This window comes from Ursus arctos, unplaced genomic scaffold (genome assembly GCF_023065955.2).
Source record: "Ursus arctos isolate Adak ecotype North America unplaced genomic scaffold, UrsArc2.0 scaffold_13, whole genome shotgun sequence".
Lineage (NCBI taxonomy): Eukaryota > Metazoa > Chordata > Mammalia > Carnivora > Ursidae > Ursus > Ursus arctos.
In genome coordinates, this window is record NW_026622797.1 from 19,088,096 (window position 1) to 19,111,512 (window position 23,417).

General features: G+C 36.9%; 1 protein-coding gene and 1 pseudogene across 3 annotated transcripts in view; one reads left to right on the forward strand and one right to left on the reverse strand.

The window, feature by feature from the left end:
* The window catches only part of GRM1 (glutamate metabotropic receptor 1), a 390,861-nt gene that overhangs the window by 155,957 nt on the left and 211,487 nt on the right, over positions 1–23,417 (reverse strand). The window lies entirely within an intron of this gene.
* Positions 16,001–22,450, forward strand: LOC113259654 (fatty acid-binding protein 5-like; annotated as a pseudogene).

A 23,417-nucleotide genomic window follows, 5' to 3' on the forward strand; every position in this document is an offset into this window, starting at 1 on the left:
AGGAAAGAGGTCATCCACCTAAATGTAATTTTCCAGCTAGCAAATTCTTGTGACAGATAAAAATATAAAACTTTAATTTACCATATGCAAAGAATATGTAAATTTAGACTTCATCAATACCATTTTGTATCTGAATTCCATGAAAATTTATTTTCTACCATTTTTTGTTTCGTGTTTAAACAGATTACTTTTCTACATTACATTGTTAGCAGTGGGTTGGACAGTTCGGTAGTCAGGGCCAGGGTCCCAACAAGAAGATATGGAGTCAGGACAGCTAAGACAAAACAGCACTAACATCCCGTTTGCAGCTTAGATAGGACCACACTCGCATTCTGTTTTGCAGCCTTTGCAGACTTCTGCAAAATGTCCTAAAATAAGACAACTAACCACAAAGCATCTGTTACTATCATGGGCAAGGGGCAGTTAAGACATAAGCCCCCAGATGTCAGCAAAAAAGACCATTAGCTCATTGACATTAGTAGACAGATCTGTGACCAGAGCCCTGATTGGCATGACTCAGCACACTCTGATTGCTTACCATAGTTCCACAAAAGAGCTCTTAAAACCCCTAAACTTAGAAACTCCAGGAGGCCTCTCGGGCCTCCCTCCCGTTCTGGGAGCTTTGTACTATTGCTCAATAAACTTTGTTTTTCTGCCCACACCACTCTTCATCTGGTCCACCTCTTCATTCTTCGAAGCGCCATGACTAAGAACTACACGCATTTAGGGCAGAGAATTCTTGCAACATTATTGCATTTAATCCAGTTTGGCAAGTATTTCTTGGGCACAGGCTTTCTCCTGGGTTTGAGTTCCCTCACCATTCTGGCAATCATCCTCTGAAACATGAGGTGGGATCCAGATTTCTTTATCTGTGAAGTGAGTGTGTATTCCATGACCCCCGTTGTCTCTTTCAGTTTTAGATTCTAGGCTAACTCATGAGATTGTTGTGATTAAATGAATATGAGGCATGAACTCACTCTGAAACTATAAAAGGACATGTACATATGACTTAGAGACACGCAACATCATGCACTGATACTTATATTTGTATCAGTTGGTAATCTAGGGAATCTACCTTGATGTCCATTTCAGAATGGGGGCAGCATTTATTTTATGGGTCAATTGATAGCATCATAATGTTAACATTTACTTAACATTGCATGTGCGGATTTTACCTGACCTGCTTCAGGAGCCTAGGTGGTAGAAGAAAAAGTTCTTTCCTTAACAGATACACACTTGTTTGTTTGTTTTCCCAGTACTTATTAATCTTAAATACCTTTTGTAAAAAAAAAAAAAAAATTAGTACTCTAATGAACTTTTTCGGCAAATGATGGCATGTTTCTTGTCTATTATTTATTGCCCTCTCAGACATTTCAGAGTGCCTTTATTAATGTCCATTTGAAAATGGCTGCAGGCTACCCCGGCTGTGGCAGTCTGCAACAGATCTGTTTTCCAGATCTCCGTTTCAGCTATTTGTCAAGTGGCTACCTCAGAATGAGATGAATATTACATTTATTTTTGCACTATAGCCTCACTATGGGTGAAGATTTAATGCAATTTGTATGGTGATAAATGTACTGTTATTATGAAATACGCTGTGATATTTTTTAAATGATATGCAACAGAATAAATCAACTATTTGTGAATTAATGCAGACATTCACTTGGAACTAAATGGAAGATAAAAATAAGTCGTGGTCAGACTGCATTTTAATTGGTATTAGAAAACTTTCAGAGTGAATAATAAGAAATTTTTCTTTAGAAAATGATAAAATTGCAGATACCAAATATGAGTGCATTTTTAAGAAATGAGCATTTTACATTTCCTCTTGTAAAATAACTCATTATACCGGTATTGCATAGTGGCTAACGTCAATGGCTCTTAAATCAGTCTGTTGTAGTTGAAATCTCTACTGCTATTTCTCAGCTTGTTTAACTTCTCTGAGCCTCATAGATTAATGAAATGGTGCATTTAAAGCCCTCACTGAAGAACATGCCCTCCACAAGAACTAATTGTGAGGTAATTATCTTCACGTTGCTCATTTAGAAAAACAGTGCAAGAAAGATACTTGTGTACATATTCATGTTAGGAAGTATGTAGTATGTTTTTTGCAATTGTTCTTAAGTGAATATAAATTTGTACTACTTACCAGAGCAATTCTGGCCTTATTTTTTTTTCAGCTTTATTAAAGTATAATTGACAAAAAAATTGTATATATTTAAGGCATGCCATTTGATATTTTGAAATATGTATACATTACAAAATAATCACCACAATTAAGCCAAGTTTCTTTTTTTGTGTGGTGAGAACATTTTAAGATCTACCTAGTTAGCAAATCTCAAGTATCTAAATCAGCATTGTTAATTATATCTTAATTATAGTCACATTGCTGTACATTAGATCCCCAGAACTTATTCATCTTCCATAACTGGAAATTTGTACCCCTTGACCAGTACCTCCCCCTTTCTTTTCTCTGTCTAGCCCATGACAATCCCCATTTAAACAGAGAAGAGTAAAAGTTAAGTTCTTCTAACATAAAATTTTATAAAAATTTATAGTCCTTTACTCATGTAGGTATTTAATAAATGCTTGCTAAATGTAATAATAACCTGGATCATGATGTTGGAAAGAATATACATTAAGTATTCTACTGTGATGAATTCTGATTGTGCCTGATTGGTATTATCTGTCTTTTCAAGTACTTTTGTTTAAAATTCATTCAAAGATTAGTTTCTTTCCTAAGAAATACTGTGAACATCTAACAAAACTCAGTGATCATTCTGTGATAGCTATGACTCAAATCACCTCATGATGGCATACAATAGACTCTTGATAGCAGTTTCTGAGAAAATTTTAAAATTTAGAACAATAGTTTTAATGAGGAACATCTGATGTCTACTATATCATCTGGATTGCCATCAGAGAATTATAAACAATATTCAAAAGTATTCTAGAAAGCACATGTTGATTACTTAAATGTCGTAAAATAATAATTATCTTGTATTGAGCATTCTGTTTCTGACATTGTGCCAGGAGATAGAGAGAAAGATAGATAGATGATAGATAGATAGATAGATAGATAGATGATAAATAATCACTTCATCACATCATTCTGACTTCACACTTCTGTGTCATGGAAAATATGATCCACTGTTTTATACTGAGAATTTATTTTAATATAATAGTTTAAGTAACAAAAGTTTGTATTTCCAGTAGATCTAAAATATGACTGATAATGTGGTCTTGGCCTGATACTGATACTGTAGCCTGATCATGATATGGCAGTTAAATAAATTCAAAATCCATTGAGCATATAACAATCCACTGCCTTAGAGGACAGGGCTCAGTGCTGGGGATACGGAGAAAAGGAGAACCTGGGTTAAGTGTCCCTTAGAACTTAATGTTGGAATGGGAAGGTAGGGCAAAGACACACATGCACATAAATTATACAAGACACAACATCATGAGTTATGAGAAAGGAAAGAAAGTTCTTTCTTTTGGGAAGAAAAGTCATAACCAGGTTACAGAGGGAAAAGGATCTCAAAGGCTTAATTAGGAGGCAGTTTGTGAGCTAAGCCTTGATAGGATGATTTTAACAGACTTTTTAAAATAATTCTCTACAACAGAATTTCATCCCACTACTCAATAAATATTTATTGGGTATCTTCTATTATCAACTATGTGGTTGTCATTGAGGATACAAATATGAATAAGTATTTGTTATCAGGAACATGCAAGAGAGATAAACAAGTAAACAGATGATAATACAATGTAGTCAGTGGAGATGAAGAAGTACGTTCACTACCTGGGACCAGGAAGAACTAAAGATTAAGAAAGCCTTTTGGGGAAGAAGTGATGAATAAGCCAACTTCCGTAAGATAAGTAGACATTATAGAACTCAGTCAGGGGAAGTTCTGGGAGGTGGTAATGGGTTTAGTATTTTTATGTGTTCAGTTACCAAACACTGTAAGTTACTTACACCTTACCAAATAAAAAACTCTTGAGCTAAGAGAAAATATGAAAAATCCTAAGAAATGCTGTTAGTTTCATATGGCTGGAAAGCAAAATGGTTAGCAGAAGTGGTCAAAAAAGGTGGTGAATTGTAAGAATGGGTCAGACATGAGCAGACTTGTATTCTAATAAAATCCTTCTGGAAGCAGAAAGAGAATGAATTGTTGGAGGAGGGCATGTTGTGAGACTATCGTAAGGAAAACAAGTTACAAAGAAAGAAAAATACAGATGAGAACTGATAAGGTTCTTTACTAGGTCAGTGGAAATATGGTTGGAAATAAGTGAATGACTGCAGAGGTGTGAAAGGAGTTCCAGTGGAACCTGGTGATTAGGTGTTGGTAGCAATGTAAAAAAAAAAAAAAAAAAAGAGTCAAGAATGGTGGCTAATTCATTCTGATTGGATGATTAATGCCATTTCCTGGGATTAAAAACAAAAGAAGTGTATCTAAGAGGAATAATAAATTTACAAACTTGTGAACTGAAAAATGTCTTGTCTATTTGAAAAATATAGCCCCAAAATAAAAGTAAATTTCAGAGTTATAGGTTTCTTCTATTACTCAACTGGTTACCTAATCTATGGCTTAAAATAAAGTATGGAAAACAGGCCTGATGTAGGCCTGATCACACCTTGTATAGTCAGTAATCAATCTCATAAGGATATTAATGAAAGGATAAAGCCAGGAATGAAGATCCAAATGAGGCAGCCATCACCATATAGGTAAGATACTACTAGCATATATGGGTATAAATAAAATCCCCATGAGATTGGAGTTAGAAAAAAGGACATAAAATATTTGAAAAGAGTCAAGGAAGGAGACTTTATTAATTGAGTGGCAAGAGGGAAGAGGAAAATCAGGAAAGACTGGTGCTAATGTGCTCAAGAAAGAGTTTAAAGAAGGACAGTTGTCCATTGAATCAAATGCTATGGAGAGGTCAAATGAGATGAGCACTGAAAATGCTTCCTTAGATTTAGCTACAAAGAGGCTACTAGTATTTATATTTATCTTCGAAAATTCAGAACTAAAACTACACATTATTTATAGGACCAGACACATGTAGTAAAAGTATAAAAGCATTGTCAGGAAATCCCATACCAACTCTCAGATAGTGGCTAATTCAAGGGCAGAACTGAAGCATTGCTCATCTCCATGCAACTATTTGCTCTGTATTTTATCAGAATAATGCCCGTGGAGGCGAGCTACATAATGATCCAGCTCTGGGGAAATAACAACTGAACTAGCAAATAGTAAGGGAAGTAGGCTTCAAATATATCCGTAGCTTTAAAACAATTGAAATCAAAATGGCAATATATTAACATTTGTCAAATATGACGGGTGATTACATGGATATTTGTGACATTATTCCCTGTACTATCTATATATTTGAAATATTTAAATAATTTTTTAAAAGGCATTCTTAACATTTGCCTGGTTTCTCTCAACTTTGGCTCATGAGCTTTTTCCCTTTGCCGATTTGCTCTGAATCCTTTCATTGTAAAAACTGTAGCCGTGAGGGTCACTGCACACTGAGTCTTATGAGTACTCCTAGCAAATGACTGAACCCGGAGGTGGTCTCTAGAACCTTCTGACACAGCTAGGTTCAATGCTCCTTCAATTGAAAAAGTCTCTGAAGAAGCTGAAGATATGCAGCCTGGGCTAACAGGCTTTGCTGGCAGCCAGCAAGAAAAAGCAGATTTCCAGTTCATGGTTCAGACTCCAAGTTCCTCTATAAGATGTTGCCAATGACTGGCAAAATTGAAAGCCCAGTGAGTCTTGATGAATTTGACTTCAGTGTACCTCAGCTTAGTGACTCCAGACCATAAAACAAGAATAACTACTAAAAGACAACTAGCACATTTTTGAGAAAGTGGTATAGGGTCTTTTAATAGACATGGAGTAGCTTATCAGATGAAAAAACTGATATGCATATTCAATTTCTTAATTATCTTCTCTTCTTGTTATAGACTTTGGATTCAGACGTATCTAAGAACAAATCCCAAATCGATCACTAATTATTTATATTTATGGCATCTTGGAAAGTGACTTAACCTCTGAGTTTCAGCTTGCTTATCTGTGAAATGATTAGCCATTAGTATTAAATAACAGGTACAAAGTGACTGGCACAGAATTCAGCATACAATAAGCACTTAACAAATACTGTTCATACATGATTTTGCATATATCCCTATGTACTGTATCTTCTGCATTCTGAGTTAAGAAGGCAGAACAGGGGCAGTGGTCAAAATTTCAAGGCACTAATAAAGACCAAAGATGTTTCTGGGAACTCAAGAGCAGGAAAAAATGAACAGGAGAATAAGTCTTGAGGGACTTTGGAAACTACTGTATGAACCATCTCATAAACCATGTTTAGCATTAAACACACACACACACACACACACACACACACACACACAAGCCTTCTACTCCATGACATAAAGTGATTGATACAACCATTACTGACTGAATCTAATACCCAACAGAAATTATAGTTCAAAATTAAACATTACATGCAAACTTTGAAATTTATTTAAAAAATTCTTTGCTGACTTCATGCTGGATTTTCATGTTTACTAACATATATGGTATTTTTGAAGTTAATTCTTTAATATGTATTATTTTTTTAAATCACACTGAGGTCTTAATTTCATTGAAAAATTAAATTCTTTTGGATTAAAAATGTTATTTAAAAACTATCCTCTAACCATTATACTATGTGGTAAGAATCTTATTCTTTGTGGTTAGGCTGCATCTTTTAAAGAAATTAAATTTATGATAGAACTGTTTTTAAAATTCTATTACTTGAGTGCTACAGTATATAATGATCACATTCCAAAACTAAACTAGATTATCTAATGACTCACTTGAGAATACTGAATATGCCTACCTAATTTGCCCTGTTGGACACTAAGTAAAATTTCCAAACCATATAGTCTTTAAAATGAATACACTTCCTTTTTAACAATGGCCATCTCCAAATATCAGGGAGTACAGCAAATGCTTAGTTGTAGCATTGTACTTTTCAAGACAATGATATTTATTTAGCAAAAATTGAATTCTGTGATTTACTGGAATTAAATTACTACTTAGGAACAGGAACAGTATTAATATACAGTTTTCATTAAGATGCTAATTTATTTAACATTACTTAACTCTCTAGTGAGTACACATTCTATAAAAAAAACAGAATTCTGAAGTAATGTAATTGCCGAATATTCCCTACAGTAAAAGAATTGCACACATTCTTTCAAATTGATTTGTAATGGCATTACAGCATAAAGCTAAGAACTCATGCATTAGCCTACTTTTTTTTCTTATGAGAAAATTAAAGATACAAGTATAAACGAAAGACTTAATATTTCTACAACTGTGTACTTAGTTTTTGTGAAAATAGATTAAACTAGCCTAGCCATTTTGTTATTTTTGTCCCTAAAATAACATAGAGATTTTAGTCATTGAGATACAAAAGAAATCAAGATGCAAAAGGTTATGGTGCTGGCATACAGATAGACATAGAAAATATTGTGTTAAAGCAATAAATGAATTTATGGAGGGAGAGAGTTAAGATGGCGGAGGAGTAGGGGACCCCTTTTTCAGCCAGTCCCCTGAGTTGAGTTGGATAGTTACCAGACCAGCCTGAACATCCACGGAATCAGCCTGAGACACAGAAAGATACATCTGGATCTCTACAAATGAACATCTCTAGTGCTGAGTATTGAGGTACGAAGCGGGGAGCCGTGAAACCACGCACAGATATCAGAAGATAAACGGAAGGGGGAGGGAGCCGCCGCGTTTGGGTGCCGGGAAGCGGTAGCCACCTGCGTGGGGGAGCGGGCAGACTCAAGGACAGCACCCGCGAGAGAGCAGACTGAGACCGTGAGCCGGGAGCGCACGCCACCAGGCTTCTCACGGAACTCTGGAATCCCGGTGCGCTCTACCAGAACTAGACTGAGACCGGGAGCTCTGGGAGCGCGCGGTGGCGGCTGGCGGCTGGAGGTGTTAGAAACACAAAGGACAGAGACGCACCGGCCATGGAAGTGAGGGCTGGGACGCCGGGTGTGGGGCTCACATCCCTGGATGCTGCAGGGTTGAGCAGCACCAACAGTAACAGAGTTAAAGTGGCCACAACATCAGTGGCGAACGGTCCGCGATCCCTCTGTTCTGAGACAGAGGCTGAGATTCGGCCACTGCTGCTCTGACTCTAAGAAGAGGCAGAGCAAACCGCCAGGGAAAGCCGCCAGAGAACAAAAGCCTGGAAATAGCGGCTCACAGTGTGCCCATCCCCATCCCCCCTCGCAGGGGACACGGACAGTCTACCCAAACAGGGTTCCCTGATATTGGCGCCACAGGCCCCTCCCCCAGAAGGCAGGCTGAAAAATCAAGAAGCCCACATCCCTAAGATCCCTATAAAACAAGGGTGCACGGCCTGGGTCCCGGTCAATAATTTGGTCTCTGGACAACCCCGCAACCTCTCCTCATCAGAATGACGAGAAGGAGAAATCCCCCCCAGCAAAGAAAAGACAATGAGTCTGTGGCCTCTGCCACAGAACTAATGGATATGGATATAACCAAATTATCAGAAATGGAATTCAGAGTAACAATGGTCAAGATGATGGGTAGACTTGAAAAAAGTATTAACAAAAATGTTAATGAGAATATACAATCTGTAAGGGAGCAAATGAGAGCGAATCTGGCAGAAATTAAAAATTCTGGGGGCACCTGGGTGGCAGAGCGGTTCAGCGTCTGCCTTCGGCTCAGGGCATGATCCCCACGTTATGGGATCGAGCCCCACATCAGACTCCTCCGCTATGAGCCTGCTTCTTCCTCTCCCACTCCCCCTGGTTGTGTTCCCTCTCTCGCTGGCTGTCTCTATCTCTGTTGAATAAATAAACAAAATCTTTAAAAAAAAAGAAATTAAAAATTCTAGGAGCCAAATGCAGTCAAAACTAGAGGCTCTGACGGCCAGGGTGAATGAGGCAGAAGAACGTATCAGCGAACTGGAGGATGGGTTAGTAGAAGACAAAGCTAAAATAGAATCTGGACTTAAAAAAATCCATGCTCAAGAATGTAGGTTACGGGAGATTACTGACTCAATGAAACGTTCCAATGTCAGAATCATCGGCATCCCCGAGGGGGTGGAGAAAAACAGAGGTCTAGAAGAGTATTTGAACAAATTGTAGCTGAAAACTTCCCTAATCTAGCAAGGGAAACAAACATTCGTGTCCAAGAGGCAGAGAGGACCCCTCTCAAGCTCAACCATGACAAACCTATGCCACGTCACGTCATAGTGCATGCAATTCGCAAATATTAGATCCAAGGATACAGTATTGAAAGCGGCCAGGGCAAAGAAATTTCTCACATACCAAGGCAAAGCTATCAGAATTACGTCAGACCTGTCTACACAGACCTGGGATGAGAGAAAGGGTTGGGGGGGCATTTTTGAAGCTCTTTCAGAGAAAAACATGCAGCCAAGGATCCTTTATCCAGCAAGGCTGTCATTCAGAATTGATGGAGACATAAAGACCTTCCAGAATCGCCAGTCATTGACCAATTTTGTAACCACGAAACCAGCCCTACAAGAGATATTAAGGGGGGTTCTATAAAGGTAAAAAGGCCCCAAGAATGATACAGAACAAAAGTCACAATCGATAGAAACAAAGACTTTACTGGCAACATGGCATCATTAAAATCATATCTCTCAATATTCAGTCTCCATGTAAATGGCCTAAATGCTCCCATAAAGCACCACAGGGTTGCAGATTGGATAAAAAAGACATGACCCATCCATTTGCTGTCTACAAGAGACTCATTTTGAACCTAAAGATACATTCAGACTGAAAGTAAAGGGATGGAATACTATCTTTCATGCCAATGGACCTCAAAAGAAAGCTGGGGTAGCAATTCTCATATCAGACAGATTGGATTTTAAACTAAAGACTATATTTAGAGACACAGAAGGGCACTATATTATTCTTAAAGGATGTATCCAACAAGTGGATATGACAATTTTAAATATATATGCCCCCAACAGGGGAGCAGCAAGATACACAAGCCAACTCTTAACCAGAATAAAGAGACATATAGATAAAAATATGTTAATAGTAGGGGACCTCAACACTCCACTATCAGAAACAGACGGAACACCCATGGAAAAAATCAACAAAGAAACAAGGGCTTTGAATGCCATACTCGACAAGTTGGACCTCATAGATATATATATAACACTACACCCCAGAACAAAACAATACTCATTCTATTCTAATGCCCATGGAACATTCTCAAGAATAGACCATGTTCTGGGACACAAAACAGGTCTCAACCGATACCAAAAGACTGAAATTATTCCCTGCATATTCTCAGTCCACAACGCTTTGAAATTGGAACTCAACCACAAAAAAAAATTTGGAAGAAACTCAAACACTTGGAGACTAAGAACCATCCTGCTCAGGAATGACTCGATAAACCAGGAAATCAAAAATCAATTTAAACAATTTATGGAGACCAACGAGAATGAAAACACAACAGTCCAAAACCTATGGGATACTGCAAAGGCAGTCCTAAGGGGGAAATACATAGCCATCCAAGCCTCACTCAAAAGAATAGAAAAATCCAAAATGCAGTTTTTATATTCTCACCTCAAGAACCTGGAACAGCAACAGAGGGACAGGCCTAATCCATGCACGAGGAAGCCGTTGACCAAGATTAGAGCAGAAATCAATGAATTAGAAACCAGGAGAACAGTAGAGCAGATCAAGAGAACTAGAAGCTGGTTCTTTGAGAGAATCAATAAAATTGACAAACCGCTGGCAAGACTTATCCAAAAGAATAGAGAAAGGACCCAAATTAATAAAATTATGAATGAAAAAGGAGAGGTCACAACCAACACCAATGAAATTGGAAGGATTATTAGAAGCTTTTATCAACAGTTTTACGCCAATAAATTAAGCAATCTGGAAGAGATGGAGGCCTTCCTGGAAACCTATAAACTACCAAGACTGAAACAGGAAGAAATTGATTTTTTAAACAGGCCAATTAATTATGAAGAGATTGAGTCAGTGATAAACAACCTTCCAAATAACAAAACTCTAGGCCTGGATGGTTTTCCTGGGGAATTCTACCAAACATTCAAAGAAGAAATACTACCTATTCTCCTCAAGCTATTTCAAAAAATAGAAACAGAAGGAAAGCTACCAAACTCATTCTATGAGGCCAATATTACCTTGATCCCCAAACCAGGCAAAGACCCCACCAAAAAGGAGAATTACAGACCGATGTCCCTAATGAATATGGACGCCAAAATCCTCAACAAGATACTTGCTAATAGAATCCAACAGTACATTAAAAGGATTATCCATCATGACCAAGTGGGATTCATCCCTGGGATGCAAGGGTGGTTCAACATTCGCAAATCGATCGGTGTCTTAGATTTTATCCAGAAAGAAAAATTCAAAAATCATATGATTCTCTCAATAGATGCAGAAAAAGCATTTGACAAAATACAGCATCCTTTTTGATTAAAACCCTTCAGAGTGTAAGGATAGAGGGTACATTCCTCAATCTCATAAAAACCATCTATGAAAATCCTACAGCAAATATCATTCTCAATGGGGAAAAGCTGGAAGCCTTTCCCTTAAGATCAGGAACACGACAAGGATGCCCACTCTCGCCACTATTATTCAACATAGTACTAGAAGTCCTTGCAACAGCAATCAGACAACAAAAAGGGATAAAAGGTATCCAAATTGGCAAAGAAGAAGTCAAAATGTCTCTCTTCGCAGATGACATGATACTCTATACGGAAAACCCAAAAGAATCCACTCCCAAACTATTAGAAGTTATAGAGCAATTCAGTAATGTGGCGGGATACAAGATCAATGCTCAGAAATCAGTTGCATTTCTATACACGAATAATGAGACTGAAGAAAGAGAAATTAGGGAATCCATCCCATTTACAATAGCACCAAAAACCATACGTTACCTTGGAATTAACTTAACCAGAGACGTGAAGGACCTATATTCTAGAAACTACAAATCACTCTTGAAAGACATTGAAAAAGACACAAAAAGATGGAAAAATATTCCATGCTCATGGATCGGAAGAATTAACATAGTTAAAATGTCCATGCTACCCAGAGCAATCTACGCTTTCAATGCTATCCCGATCAAAATACCGATGACATTTTTCAAAAAACTGGAACAAATAGTCCTTAAATTTGTAATGAACCAGAAAAGGCCCCTAATTGCCAAGGAACTGTTGAAAAGGAAAAACAAAGCTGGGGGCATCACAATGCCGGATTTCAAGCTGTACTACAAAGCTGTGATCACAAAGACAGCATGGTACTGGCACAAAAACAGATACACAGAATGGAACAGGATAGAGAACCCAGAAATGGACCTTCGGCTCTCTGGGCAAATAATCTTTGACAAAGCAGGAAAATACATCCAGTGGAAAAAAGACAGTCTCTTCAATAAATGGTGCTGGGAAAATTGGACAGCTACATGCAAAAGAATGAAACTTGACCATTCTCTCACACCATACACAAAGATAAACTCCAAATGGACAAAAGACCTCGATGTGAGACAGTAATCCATCAAAATCCTAAAGAAGAACATAGGCAGCAACCTCTATGACATCGGCCAAAGTAACCTTTTTAATGACACATCTCCAAAGGAAGAGAAACAAAAGATAAAATTAACTTGTGGGACTTCATCAAGATAAAAAGCTTCTGCACAGCCAAGAAAACAGTCACAAAAACTAAGAGGCAGCCCACGGAATGGGAGAATATATTTGCAAATGACACTACAGATAAAGGACTGGTATCCAAGATCTACAAAGAACTTCTCAAACTCAATACACGAGAAACAAATAAACAAATCATAAAATGGGCAGAAGATATGAACAGACACTTTTCCAATGATGACATACAAATGGCTAACAGACACATGAAAAAATGTTCAAAATCATTAGCCATCAGGGAAATTCAAATCAAAACCACACTGAGATACCACCTTACGCCAGTTAGAATGGCAAAAACTGAGAAGGCAAGAAACAACAATTGGTGGAGAGGATGTGAGAAAGGGGATCCCTCACACATTGTTGGTGGGAATGCAAGTTGGTACAGCCACTCTGGAAAACAGTGTGGAGGTCCTTTAAAAAGTTAAAAATTGAGCTACCCTATGACTCAGCCATTGCACTACTGAGTATTTACCCCAAAGATACAGACGTAGTGAAGAGAAGGGCCATATGCACCCCAATGTTCATAGCAGCATTGTCCACAATAGCTAAAACGTGGAAGGAACCGAGATGCCCTTCAACAGATGACTGGATTAAGAAGTTGTGGTCCATATATACAATAGAATATTACTCAGCTATCAGAAAGAACGATTTCTCAACATTTGCTGCAACATGGACAGCCCTGGAGGAGATAATGCTAAGTGATATAAGTCAAGCAGAGAAAGACAATTATCATATGATTTCTCTCATCTATGGAACATAAGAACTAGGAAGATCAGTAGGGGAAGAAAGGGATAAAGAGAGGGGGGTTAATCAGAAGGGGGAATGAAGCATGAGAGACTATGGACTCTGAGAAACAAACTGAGGGCTTCAGAGGGGAGGGGGTGGGGGAATGGGATAGACTGGTGATGGGTAGTAAGGAGGGCACGTATTGCATAGTGCACTGGGTGTTATAAGCAACTCTTGAATCATCGAACTTTACATCAGAAACCAGGGATATACTGTATGGTGACTAACATAATATAATAAAAAAATTTAAAAAAAAATGAATTCATGCTTGTGTGCAAGGTAAGATAAGTATCTAATTTAGAGTCTTTTTAAATTGGTATTTATCAGCACATTGTTTACTAAAGAATCCTTCTACACTATTTTGTAACTTTTTATCATGCATGTAAAATATTATATATAAAGCTGTAGAGGAGATTATATGAGTTACCTATAATCCCACCATCTAAACAATAATAGTATTATGTTTGGTTAATTTGTTCCAATCTTATTTCATATATGTTTTTTCTTACAAAACTCAAAACATGCTAATAATTTCATATTCAGTGTTTTAGTTATGATTATTTTATAAAAATGTTCCCCACATCATAAAAAGTTATTTTTAAATATTTTTATGTCTATAACTGAAATAATCCTTACTCCCCAGTAGCGAGACATTATGGCTGTTTCTGACATTTTTTTTCTACTGTAAATAATACTAAAGGGAACATCCTTTTTCTTGAATCTTAGTCAGTATCCTTGAATATTTTCTAAGATTAGAGTTAAGAAGGAGAGGTAGTGAATCAAAAGAAATAAACATTTAAACATTCTAAATACATATTGCTAGTTTGCTTTCTAGAATGTTACAGCCATTCACACATTCAGCAGTCTCTCAGAATGTTCATCTACTCACAGTCTCCAGCATGGAGAAATATCATGTGATTACTTGTTTAAATCCTTTGTAATTTGATAGGTAAAACAATGCATCAGATAATTTCTTTAATTTGCCTTTGTTAGTAATTAAATTATATACATATACACATATTTATATGGAAAGAACACCACCAACATGGCTGAAAAATGTACCAAGTTTGTGTCACACACACACACCCTCCCCCCATCCCCCCACCCCCACCCCCAACAAAAATTTGGCATCCATTCACGGAAAAAAAAATGCCTTGTGGAATCCAGCATTCTATGCCAAGGACCCAGGAAGAGCCTTGCTCCTTATGCATCAGGTAAGAGGCAGACAGACCTCGGTACAGTCCAATTAAACAATGGGCAGAGAAGCCCAACAGTCACTTTTTCCAAAGACATACAAATGGCCAATGGGTACACGAAAAAATGTTCAACATCACTAATCATCACGGAAATGCAAATCAAAACCACAATGGGATATCACATCACACTTGTTAGAATGACTATTATCAAAAGATAAGAAACAACAAGTATTAGTGAGTGTGAAGAAAAGGGAAACCTTGTACACTGTTTGTGAAATGTAAATTGGTACAGCTACTATGTAAAACAGAATGATGTTTCCTCAGAAAAATTAAAGATAGAACTACCATATGATTCAGGAATCTTAGTTCCGTGCATATATCCAAAGGAACTGAAATCAGTACCTCAAAGAAGATATCTGTGTTCTGATATTCATTGCAGCATTATTCACCATAGCCAAGATGTAGAAACAACCTAAATATCTGACCATGGATGAATAAGGGAGATGTGGTATTTACATACAATGGAATATTATTCAGCCATATAAAAGGAAATACATTTGCAAAAGCATGGATGGACCTTGAGGACATTATGCTAAGTAAAATAAGCCAGACAGAGAAGGACAAATACTGTATGATCTCACTTACATGTGGAATCTTAAAAAAAAAAAAAAAAAAAAAGCTGAACTCATAGAAACAGAAAGTAGAAGAGTAGTTCCCAGGGGCTTGGGTGTGGGGAAATGGGGAGATGTTGGTTAAAGGGTACAAACTTTCAGTTATAAGATGAACATGTTCTGGGACTCTAGTGTACAGCACAGTGGTTATACTTAATAATATTGTATTATATACTTGAAAGAAAGAAATGGTAATTAGGTGAGGTGACAGAGGTGTTGACTAATCATACAGTTGTAATCATTTCACAATATATTAGTGTATCAAATCAACATGTTGTACACCTTAAATTTATACAATGATATATGTTGAGTTATATGTCACCAAATCCGAAAAAAAGTAAATAAAACTTTTGCTTACACATTCACTCAAAAAATAATTTCTATTCAGTAATTATCTGTTTATGTCATTTGCCCATATCTGTTTCACATTTGTTACAACATTACAGTGTGTGTATGTGTGTGTGTATGTATATACCCATACACATATATGTTTGTGTATATATGTATCTACAAATACACAGAGTCTATTATATATGTTGAGAATATATTCCTAGTTTATTGTTTTCTTTAAAATTTGGTCTATCACCCCCTGCCACACCCACCATGGCCACCATTCAGTGGCAGGTAGGAAGATAATGCTTAGTGAAGAACAAAGGCTCTGATGAATATATGAAGGAAGCAGGAATAGGAATGGCTCTGTGAAAAGTAGGTATAATGGTCAAACCAGATTGTATCATCTCTTCTGATGGGAAAAACCTCACCATAAAAACTGAGAACACTTTGAAAACAACACAGTTTTCATGTAATCTGGGAGAGAAGTTTGAAGAAACTACAGCAGATGGCAGAAAAACTCAGACTGTCTACAACTTCACAAATAGCACATTGGTTCAACATCAGGAATGGGATGGGAAGGAAAACACAGTAACAAAAAAATTGGAAGATAGAAAATTAGTGGTAGAATGTGTCAAAAACAATGTCACCTGCACTTGGGTCTTTGAAAAAAGTAGAGTAAAAATTCCATCAGCGTTTTGGACTGGAATTAGCTGTGAGGATGGACAAGCTCAATTCCTTGAGCAAATTTCCATACTGCTTTTGTTATAATTATTACTGTGTTCAATTACCTTTAACACAAACATTTTACATGCAATTATTTCAAAGTGTTGTTTTAATTACATTCATCCCTTTGGTTAGTAAATAAATGTGTTTCTGTAAAAAAATGAAAAATAAAAAAAATAAAATTTGGTCTATCATGATTTCTGTAGGCAAAAGATGTTTAAAGAGCCAATTTTATAAATATTTTCTTTTTTGATTCATGCCATTACCTTGAAATATTTGTCTATATTATCTTCCAGTATACTGTTAATATATATAATGTATATTATAAATAGATACAGACACACACATATGGTTTAATCTGTCTAAAATGTATTTGGTGTGTGCTGTGAGATAAAAATCTAATGACTATAAAATCTAGTCAGATGGAGAATATATTTGTATAATTTTTCAGCAGGTCCTTAAGATCTTAAATGAAAATGTTTATCTCTTGCTTTCACCTGAGGGCAACATCTTGGCTGGTCACAGATAACATACTGTTTTCCTCAAAATTCTATGAACATTTTTAAATTTTCTATCATAAAAATCCAAAGCTAGCCCAAGTTTATACCTTTGTGGCCAGTTTTGTTTTTTTGTTTTGTTTTGTTTTGTTTTTGTCTGTTTTCTTTTCTGATCCTGGCTTGTTGATTCATAAGAATATTTTATACTTTTGAAGTTCATAAATATTACAAGGATGTGTCTAGATGCCTCTTTTTTAATTAATTTTATCTGAAGTATGGCATGCCCTTCAATAAGTCCTATCTTTGTAACTGAAGACCTTTTTCAATTTTGCTGTAAATAATTACTTCTCTTCTAACAGCCTTGGCCTCTCTCATGAGAATGCCTGTAATTCTTAGTTTGCATTTCTTTCTTATTTTTTCCCATATCTATAGTATGCTTTCTTGTTACTTTTATTTGCTTTTTCTCTGTATTTTGGGAGACCATCTTAAGCCTATCCTTCCAAAATGAAATTAAAAGAAATCACATTATGCTGATAGTTTTCAAAACTGGCTTTTTTACTCAAATCACTTGTGAAATTTAATAATAATAATAATAATAATAGTAATAATAAAAGATGGCTAGGCTTAGGGCTATGACATTGCACAATTCATGAGACATTCTATTCACTGCTGGTAGTGATTGCTGGAGTTACGCAGTGATGTAGAATTGCCTAAATCCCACTCTAGACCAATTACATCAGAATATGGGTGTGGGGTAATGTGCTGATATTTAAAATTTTTTCTTCAGTTGATCCTAGTGTGTAGCCATGATTAGGAAGATGGGGAGCCAGTGACATATGCATAGGGCTTAGCACATATTCTGAAACGTGCAGTGTTCAGTACATGTTAAACATCCATAGCTTCAGCATCTGCATATGCATCATCATTTAATTATCCACAGTGTCAATTTAATTCTTTAGCACAGATTTTAATCTACTTTTGCCGTTCCATTTCTTTTATTCCTTCCTTACTCAATCTCTGTCTTCCTCATGTTCTCATCTTTTGGCTGTCTATCCTTGTTTCATGAAGACCATGTCTTGTTTATCCTATCAAGGATGTCAAGAAATTTCTAAACTTATTTTCCAATTAGATGTTATTTTCAGAAATAGGAGTTCTATCCAGTTTTGCTAATGGACAAGATGTATGGCTTGATCCCATGAATTGCTAAGAATGTGTCATCAAGCATTCAGCTGGAATGTGAACCAGCATGCACAGATTCTCAAGCATGGTTCTGTTGAGTTAGAGAGAGCTTTTCTCTTATCACCTCTCTCTGGTTCACTGATTGAAGAGATAGAGTACACTCCACAACATGTACTGAAGACAGAAGTATTCCAAACTCCATCCATTTTCCTTAATTTATCATTCAACAAATATTTACAGAGTCCTACTCCCTGCTAGGTAATGTCCTAGGTGCTAGGGAATATAGGGGTGAACAAGCTAGACTAACAGAGCTTACATGTTAGTGCTGGAGGCAGATAATAAGTATCTACATGAAAAAGATAATTTCTAATAGTGCTACTACACATTAGGAAAAAAAAAATAGGACCGCATAAAAAGGGTGTGAGGGGGAGCAACATTTACTTGCTGAAAATACACCTACTGGAATGCCATGTGCCACTACCAATACTTCTGCTCTGATATTTCCTAAGATGTGGTAAGTTGTCAAATAGATATGGAGGAAAAGTTCTATGACTACTTAAAAAGACACTTGCAGAAGATACCTGCCCAATGTTCTGGTTGGTCTTGGGCCAGGACCTCTTTGCCAGAAACCACAGAATGCAAATAAAATGTCTCCCCACTTTCCTTTAGAGTACTGGAGCTTGGTCTATTCCAAGTAAGAAATTATCTATTAATTAGCAACTAGTTTTCATTTCAGTCCAAGACATTAAATTCACCCCAGACTAACAATAGTTTTACAGTCAGGTTTAGTTGGGAAATTATTATGCCCTTTTTTTCTCCACGTTAAAGGGCATTTTGTGGGAAATTGAGGATAGCAACATCTATCCAAACTGGACCAGCATGCTTAAACAGTTCTCTTTCTTTCTGTGCTCTAGGTCAGAAGCTCTATAAAACAACTCTTTGTATATGTTGCAAGGCCTTCAGGCTCTTCAGCCCACCCTTCTTTCCTACTCATTTTTAATGTCACTGTGTCTCTAGTTTTAGTCCCCATTGCATTGTATCTGCTCCTGCCCATGTCCTCCAGGTGGATGTTTTAAACAAATTGTCCCTTGGCCTTTTATTCTAGCTTAGTGCCTGGACATTGTCCTTCCTTTCTTCCATGATCCCACAGTGTGTCACCTGCCAATCAATCCTTCCTGACTCCCTCACTCAAGCCAGATTGCCATGCAGTTGACTTAGTCAGGCACCAGGATTCCACTAGTTCTTCAGAAGAGTTCAGATGACTAGCCAGGTTAAGCCAGAGGTCCCACTTAAATATTTCAACTAATGGCTTTCACTCAGTGGCTCTACCCTGGCTGTTGTCAGGTAGAATATTTAGATATTGAAAATATAGCGATGAACAAGGCATACAGGTCCCTGCTCATATGAAAGTAACAGTAAATGGAGAAATAGACAACTATTTCTATTCAACTAATTTCTAAGTCAACTAACAATTTAAAACAGTATGATAAGCATGGTGGTTGGAAAAGTTCAGTGTTATCTAAGATCAGACACCCATCCTAGATTTAAATTGTATGGAAACTAAACTAGGATCTGATGGATGAGTTAAATAGGAGCGAGCAAAGAAAAGATATGGGAGGGAAAGAATTTTCTAGAAGAACTAACCTTTAATCATGAGCATGCCGGGTAATGAGATCAGCACAACTTTGCTGGGCAGACAGTTGGTGAGAGCTTGGACAGAAAAATCTTCATCAGTTCTCAGGGCACAGACTGGGCAAGAAGCCTTCATTATCCTAGATGTGATGGAGGCCTCCTTCATGTATTAGAATTATTGCTAATTTATGCACTCAGCAACTATATCTACTATTTCTTTTTTTAAAAGTGTATTACCATTTTTATTTAAATTTGTGTTACTAGTATAACTTCCAGAAAATCTGGCTACCTGTTTGACTTTATAACATTAAGTAAATGACTATCATTTGTAATTTGTTGACTTCTTTCAATTTTTCAAGCAGTATGTTACCAAATATACTATTTTAACTTACTTTTTGGCAACTTAAACACGTTTGCAAGTTAAACATGCACCCTTTAAACTGCTAGAATGGGTGTTTTTGATAAATCCACTCTGTTACAAACTTCCTCAAAACTAACCAATGTAGCCACTTAGGTCACAATTTAGTTTTATGTTAAAATGTTATAGTGTCAGTCTCTTTAAGCAGAATTACGTAAACTATTTGGGAAAATAAGCCCCTTGATTTGCATAACATGGAGGTATCTTAAACCCATCTCTCTAAATTAATTGTAAACATTTCAAAAAAGCACGAAATGGTAGTAAATGTTAAAATTACCATATAAGAGATAGTAAGTAATGTCTATTTCAATGCAGAACATGATGTTGGGCTACAATACCAAATACGGGAGGTATGATGCCTTCTCTCACAGATTTTACTCCTGCATTGCGTGTAGTGAGGTCTACCTGTAGGCTCTTTGGTCCTAGTGACTTATGATGGAGAAAGCGAAGTTCCATGAAAAGCTTCTCAAGTGTAATAGGTTGCCCATCTCTGATATTATGGCCTTTCTAAATTAGGTTTTGAATATCTAGTATGCCTAGCTCAATGCCTTGTGCATATTGTTCCATGAAAAATATTTTATGGCATCAATTAAAGAAAACAAGCAGTGAGGGCATTCTTTGAGTGCTTACTGACTCATTTTCACTGAAAATTTTGCATGAATCTCACTGCTGCCATAATAACCACTTGCTGTCAAAGAGCATTCCAATGCCACCTTTTGCCTTCAATTCAACTGTAAGTTTTAAGACCTTAATCAACTTTTTCAGCCTGGAACTTCAAGAAAATTACTCAGACAGCTATAACTACTGTGCCCTTTAGTCAAGAAATGGCTTATTACTGCAGCTAAAATCACAGTTATCTTCTTGGGAAAAAAAACCCTTATTTTAACAGAAGAACAAATAGGTAGAAAATGTGTCCAATGGGTATCCTGTATTATATATTAATTTCAATTTAAATCACAAAATATTTATTGAATACTTACTAACTACAGGATCCTTTAAGATTAAGGGATTAAAGGTTATGATCTTACTGTACAAGGGAAAATAAAATAGCCTCTTTATAAATTTTAAAATTAGGAGAATGTGTCATTAGAGAATTGAAAAATACATACAAAAGAAGGAATAAATTATATCAGACTGGGGGATCAAGAAAGTCTTTACTGAAAAGATGACACTGGAGGTGGTTACAGAATATTACCAGAATTTAAAAAAATAAAGAAAGGTCAGACACTATTCTAGGTTGAAGAAACAGCATAAGCTAAGGCACAGAGGCAGAAACTTATGTGCTGTTAGGGAAAAGTCTAGTCCATATTGAGCACTAAGTAACACAAAAGCAGCAGTGGGAGAATCAGACCATTCTCTGCAGGACCATGAATGTTTCAGGGAAATCCACACACAAGTTTATAAATAATGGAGCAATTGTATTTGTTGTAAAAGAGAGGACACCATAAGAGCTTTTTATTGGGAAGACTATAGGCAGCAGTACGTAGGATGGATTATAGCAGCGAAAGGCTGGAATTTAGAATCAAATATAATAGACAAAGAGAAAACAATACTTATTGAGGTTTGAGGGGGCCCAATGAGTTGGCACTCTCTTTTCTCTGCCCAACTTCTGGACCAACTAAAATTGATAAAGGAAATGGCAGACAAGTATAAAAAGTATTGAAGGCCATGGCTTAGGGATGCAGCAACAACAGACTTCCTAATATGGAGCCCTAGCATATTACGGACTTACCCACTGAAAACTGCCCTACAAAATTTTGGGTGTAAAGGAGGAAAACAGAGAGGAAAGAAGAGGAGGGGTTAAACAAAATGCCGGGGCCCTTTCCCCTAACACACCAGGAGAAGAGAGAGTGAAGGCCCAGACAGAGGTCTTAAGTGGTATCATGGAGGACCTCTCTCTATGGGAAGTTGGCAAAGTGTTCCCTCATCCCCAACAGAAGGGTTTCTATTTTCTTGGGGGGAAAAATGATAGCTGACATCTACTACCTGCAAAAACTCCCTAAGCACTTTACTGACATTGTTTCATCTAATATTCTAGAAACCCTTGGATATAGGTGCTGTTATTATTTCCATTTTACAGGGTTGAAAAAGATAAATAAATTGGGCAAGATGGCACAGCTCATAGTGGCAGACCCCGAACTTAAGGCCATATGGTTCTACAATCCTCTCTCCAACTGCCATCCCAAGAGATGTCAGGAGAGAGCTCTAGAAAATGCTTACTCCTCAGAGTACAGCTTGGGGACAAAGAACAAGGAAGGAGTCAGGAACTAGAATAGAGCTTTGTGAGGGAAATCAACCGAAAAAAAAACAAACACCTCCTGCATAGTCTTCTCATGAAGACTCAGAACAGTTTCAGTAGACTGGTGGGGTGAAAGCTTGATTAGAGACACAGGAAAGAATAAATATGAAGAAGTGGAAGTAACAAGAATACATTTTCAAGAAATGTAGCATTTGAAGGAAAGGAGAGTTACAGTATGACAGCTTAAGAGAATTGGAAGGTTGAGCAAAGATGTTTTGGGTAGTTTGCTATGGTATCTGAGAATGTTTGTAAGAAGAGAAGATAATTCTGGTGGAGAAGGACAATTTGAAGATGCAAATGAGAAGGAACAAACATAGACGCTTAGGTTTCAGAAGAGGCAAGAAGAAATGAGACTGAGAATCAGAGGTGTCTCTGGTGGAGAGACACGGAGTTCTTTGAAGATAGAAAAATAGAGGAGTTTCAACTAGGTACACCTCAAACACAAATTAGAGAAATCACTCAGGGTTTGACAAGGATAGATTGAGTGCTGAAGGCTTGAATCTAGGGGGAATTGCCATAGTTCTCCTTGGAAATGGGATAGGGAATCAACAAACAATAAACAAAAGATTGCTGGGAAGTGACAACCAGCTGAGGCATGCTAGTGTGGATGCATGGTGGAAGCTTTTTTGACATTGTTTAAATAATAGTGACCAAAAAGCAACTCATTGCACTTTAAACCTATGATTTTTCTTGTGTTTGAAGCATATAAACAGATTCAAGTCCTTTTGCACAAACCTATTATGAGCCTAATGCTTTGGTGGCTAAACGAACACACACACACACACACACACACACACACGCATGCACGCACGCACGAAATAAAGAATTGAATCCACTATTTTACTAATTCAAGCCACTAAACTCCCCCAACAACAAACCCAACATTTTAGATCAAAATATATTTTTTGCACTGAAAAAAAGGCCAAATAGTTCTTTCAA